Raw genomic sequence first — 5,000 nt, 5'->3', positions numbered from 1 at the left:
TCTTTTTCAGCCTCCCTGTCATTATTCTTCAGCACCCCTATATCTATACTGCTACCAGAGATGAGTTGCTTTGTGGGAAGCAGGACAAAGAGAAGGGCAGGGCCTATGCAAATGATGGCCTCAGGGATGCTGCCTTGCAACCAGATTGGTGGGGTAAGCTGAAAAACACCATGCCAGATTGGGTATCAGGTCTCTAGGCGCTTGAAGGACATATTGGGTCTACATCCCTCAGTTTCTGAGGTCCAAGAAATGTTCACCCTCCACCCTAATAGAGAGGTCTTGGCCGATCGTGGCTGAGAGGGGAAGAAGGTAGCAGGGCAAGATGCTCATGGTTCTTCTCTGATAATGGACCAACTTCCTATCTCTTCTTAGCTGTGCTTCTGCCTGGCTACTGGGGCTACCAGTTGTAAGCCTGCAGCCCACAAGGAGCTGGTTTGTCCCTCTCACACATGTAAATGGGTAATCATTCAATTGCACACACCTGCCTGCGTCCACAGACCCTTGCACACACACTTTTGTCAACAAGCTTTTTTTGTAGTTAAGAGAATCAGGGACCCATGTTGAAATACAAAAGCAGCACACCACGTGACGGCCATCACATAGAGTCCAGCAGCAAATGGGAAACGTTTAACTAGCCGTGGCCCTATTACTGCAGCTCTACCGTGGAACATCTGCTGGAAGAGTCCTCCTGGAGAATATTGAACCTACAACAAGTCTGAGGTAAATAAGATTCCACAGGAATATAATGAAACAAGGACCAACAACTCTTCCGAGCCAGATAGGAGTCGAACCTACAATCTTCTGATCCGTAGTCAGACGCGTTATCCATTGCGCCACTGGCCCTATGTAGACATACCCATCCTTTTGTCCTTAAGAGGGCTAGAAAGTGTGTGTGTGTGAAGGCACAAGGAAACCCATCTGACCTCCTGAAAGTCTTTTCTGTGAGGGTTTCCTAAGTTGTACAAAGGACTTTAGGAGAAGGAAGGACCTAAAATCTAGGCGAAATGGTTCTAGATCCAAGGAAATCTTTTAGATCAGGCTCAGTTTCTTAAATAGTCTACATTAACATAATCAGGTCCAGGTCTGTGTGGGGCTGAGCTTGTGAACTCCTTAGTAATTAGGCGGATACAACAAAAAGGGGTTTAATATTACAATACAGGTGAAAATTCAGACACCTTGTCGTAGGCTCACCTTGTCCAGGGACCCAAGCATGCTGCCTTTCCACTCTCAGAGCACTTCACCTAACCTACTGTGCAGCTGTTTCACCTTTAATATCACTGTTCCACAGACAGCGTGATGTCACAATGCTCCTTGTCTGTAGCCCAAACCATGAGCCTTTGCAACCCTAACATAATCTACATACTTACGGTGTGTGAAGTCTTGGACCACAAATACAGTGAAGAATAATAGAGTGCTACTCTTCAGACATTTTTGCCCATTGGCTCAGATTTGAATGCTTACTGGCCATCTGAGCATCTCTGCCAGGCCACCCTATGTCTAGAGACTGTAGATTTAGAGAGTTTATAAACATTGTCAGATCATCAATAAAGTGTGCTCGCTTCGGCAGCACATATACTAAAATTGGAACGATACAGAGAAGATTAGCATGGCCCCTGCGCAAGGATGACACGCAAATTCGTGAAGCGTTCCATATTTTAAACAGTTTTTAGGAGAGAAATCTTCTTTGTTTTCAAGACTAATTAAAATAATAAAGCAGGTTCCAGTCCTGTGTCATGTAATATGTATTTTTCAATTAGTCTCCCCTCAACATTTTTAATGTGTTTGCCTTGCCGTAAAGAAGGTGCGCTATATGTCCAGTTGCATTTAGCAAGGAAGCCTGCAGGACTTCTGGGACTTTTCTTTCTCTTTTTCAGCCTCTCTGTCATTATTCTTCACCACCCCTTATATCTATACTGCTACCAGAGATGAGTTGCTTTGTGGGAAGCAGGACAAAGAGAAGGGCAGGGCCTATGCAAATGATGGCCTCAGGGATGTCTGGGAGTTCCTTTTCAGCAGTACTGTTATAATCTGCCTTGCAACCAGATTGGTGGGGTAAGCTGGAAAACACCATGCCAGATTGGGCACCAGGTCTCTAGGCGCTTGAAGGACATATTGGGTCTACATCCCTCAGTTTCTGAGGTCCAAGAAATGTTCACCCTCCACCCTAATAGAGAGGTCTTGGCCGATCGTGGCTGAGAGGGGAAGAAGGTAGCAGGGCAAGATGCTCATGGTTCTTCTCTGATAATCGACCAACTTCCTCTCTCTCCTTAGCTGTGCTTCTGCCTGGCTACTGGGGCTACCAGTTGTAAGCCTGCAGCCCACAAGGAGCTGGTTTGTCCCTCTCACACATGTAAATGGGTAAGCATTCAATTGCATACACCTGCCTGCGTCCACAGACCCTTGCACACACACTTTTGTCAACAAGCTTTTTTTGTAGTTAAGAGAATCAGGGACCCATGCTGAAATACAAAAGCAGCACACCACGTGACAGCCATCACATACAGTCCAGCAGCAAATGGGAAACGTTTAACTAGCCGTGGTCCTATTACTGCAGCTCTACCGTGGAACATCTGCTGGATGAGTCCTCCTGGAGAATATTGAACCTACAACAAGTCTGAGGTAAATAAGATTCCACAGGAATATAATGAAACAGGGACCAACAACTCTTCCGAGCCACATAGGAGTTGAACCTACAATCTTCTGATCCATAGTCAGACGCGTTATCCATTGCGCCACTGGCCCTATGTAGACATACCCATCCTTTTGTCCTTAAGAGGGCTAGAAAGTGTGTGTGTGTGAAGGCACAAGGAAACCCATCTGACCTCCTGAAAGTCTTTTCTGTGAGGGTTTCCTAAGTTGTACAAAGGACTTTAGAAGAAGGAAGGACCTAAAATCTAGGCGAAATGGTCCTAGATCCAAGGAAATCTTTTAGATCAGGCTCAGTTTCTTAACTAGTCTGCATTAACATAATCAGGTCCAGGTCTGTGTGGGGCTGAGCTTGTGAACTCCTTAGTAATTAGGCGGATACAACAAAAAGGGGTTTAATATTACAATACAGGTGAAAATTCAGACACCTTGTCGTAGGCTCACCTTGTCCGGAGACCCAGGCATGCTGCCTTTCCACTCTCAGAGCACTTCACCTAACCTACTGTGCAGCTGTTTCACCTTTAATATCACTGTTCCACAGGCAGCGTGATGTCACAATGCTCCTTGTCTGTAGCCCAAACCATGAGCCTTTGCAACCCTGACATAATCTACAAACTTACGGTGTGTGAAGTCTTGGACCACAAATGCAGTGAAGAATAATAGAGTGCTACTCTTCAGACATTTTTGCCCATTGGCTCAGATTTGAATGCTAACTGGCCATCTGAGCATCTCTGCCTGGCCACCCTATGTCTAGAGACTGTAGATTTAGAGAGTTTATAAACATTGTCAGTTCATCAATAAAGTATGCTCGCTTCGGCAGCACATATACTAAAATTGGAACGATACAGAGAAGATTAGCATGGCCCCTGCGCAAGGATGACACGCAAATTCGTGAAGCGTTCCATATTTAAACAGTTTTTAGGCGAGAAATCTTCTTTGTTTTCAAGACTAATTAAAATAATAAAGCAGGTTCCAGTCCTGTGTCATGTAATATGTATTTTTCAATTAGTCTCCCCTCAACATTTTTAATGTATTTGCCTTGCAGTGAAGAAGGTGCGCTCTATGTCCAGATGCATTTAGCAAGGAAGCCTGCAGGACTTCTGGGACTTTTCTTTCTCTTCTTCAGCCTCCCTGTCATTATTCTTCACCACCCCTATATCTATACTGCTACCAGAGAGGAGTTGCTTTGTGGGAAGCAGGACAAAGAGAAGGGCAGGGCCTATGCAAATGATGGCCTCAGGGATGCTGCCTTGCAACCAGATTGGTGGGGTAAGCTGAAAAACACCATGCCAGATTGGGTATCAGGTCTCTAGGCGCTTGAAGGACATATTGGGTCTACATCCCTCAGTTTCTGAGGTCCAAGAAATGTTCACCCTCCACCCTAATAGAGAGGTCTTGGCCGATCGTGGCTGAGAGGGGAAGAAGGTAGCAGGGCAAGATGCTCATGGTTCTTCTCTGATAATGGACCAACTTCCTATCTCTTCTTAGCTGTGCTTCTGCCTGGCTACTGGGGCTACCAGTTGTAAGCCTGCAGCCCACAAGGAGCTGGTTTGTCCCTCTCACACATGTAAATGGGTAATCATTCAATTGCACACACCTGCCTGCGTCCACAGACCCTTGCACACACACTTTTGTCAACAAGCTTTTTTTGTAGTTAAGAGAATCAGGGACCCATGTTGAAATACAAAAGCAGCACACCACGTGACGGCCATCACATAGAGTCCAGCAGCAAATGGGAAACGTTTAACTAGCCGTGGTCCTATTACTGCAGCTCTACCGTGGAACATCTGCTGGAAGAGTCCTCCTGGATAATATTGAACCTACAAGAAGTCTGAGGTAAATAAGATTCCACAGGAATATAATGAAACAGGGACCAACAACTCTTCCGAGCCAGATAGGAGTCGAACCTACAATCTTCTGATCCGTAGTCAGATGCGTTATCCATTGCGCCACTGGCCCTATGTAGACATACCCATCCTTTTGTCCTTAAGAGGGCTAGAAAGTGTGTGTGTGTGAAGGCACAAGGAAACCCATCTAACCTCCTGAAAGTCTTTTCTGTGAGGGTTTCCTAAGTTGTACAAAGGACTTTAGGAGAAGGAAGGACCTAAAAGCTAGGCGAAATGGTCCTAGATCCAAGGAAATCTTTTAGATCAGGCTCAGTTTCCTAAATAGTCTGCATTAACATAATCAGGTCCAGGTCTGTGTGGGCTGAGCTTGTGAACTCCTTAGTAATTAGGCGGATACAACAAAAAGGGGTTTAATATTACAATACAGGTGAAAATTCAGACACCTTGTCGTAGGCTCACCTTGTCCAGGGACCCAAGCATGCTGCCTTTCCACTCTCAGAGCACTTC

General features: G+C 45.5%; 5 non-coding genes across 5 annotated transcripts; 2 read left to right on the top strand and 3 right to left on the bottom strand.

The window, feature by feature from the left end:
* Positions 1-770: 770 nt before the first annotated feature.
* TRNAR-ACG (transfer RNA arginine (anticodon ACG)) lies at positions 771-843 on the bottom strand. Its single transcript has one exon. It is a non-coding gene; the product is annotated as a tRNA-Arg (tRNA).
* A 708-nt stretch (positions 844-1,551) lies between these two features.
* Positions 1,552-1,658, top strand: LOC144764982 (U6 spliceosomal RNA). The gene has a single exon (XR_013597002.1). It is a non-coding gene; the product is annotated as a U6 spliceosomal RNA (small nuclear RNA).
* Positions 1,659-2,669: 1,011 nt separating this feature from the next.
* On the bottom strand, positions 2,670-2,742 carry TRNAH-AUG (transfer RNA histidin (anticodon AUG)). The gene has a single exon. It is a non-coding gene; the product is annotated as a tRNA-His (tRNA).
* A 708-nt stretch (positions 2,743-3,450) lies between these two features.
* On the top strand, positions 3,451-3,557 carry LOC144765296 (U6 spliceosomal RNA). Its single transcript, XR_013597299.1, has one exon. It is a non-coding gene; the product is annotated as a U6 spliceosomal RNA (small nuclear RNA).
* A 975-nt stretch (positions 3,558-4,532) lies between these two features.
* TRNAR-ACG (transfer RNA arginine (anticodon ACG)) lies at positions 4,533-4,605 on the bottom strand. The gene has a single exon. It is a non-coding gene; the product is annotated as a tRNA-Arg (tRNA).
* Between the last annotated feature and the right edge of the window lie 395 nt (positions 4,606-5,000).

Source organism: Lissotriton helveticus, chromosome 6, assembly GCF_964261635.1.
Source record: "Lissotriton helveticus chromosome 6, aLisHel1.1, whole genome shotgun sequence".
Lineage (NCBI taxonomy): Eukaryota > Metazoa > Chordata > Amphibia > Caudata > Salamandridae > Lissotriton > Lissotriton helveticus.
This window is presented reverse-complemented; position numbering and strand designations above follow the sequence as displayed.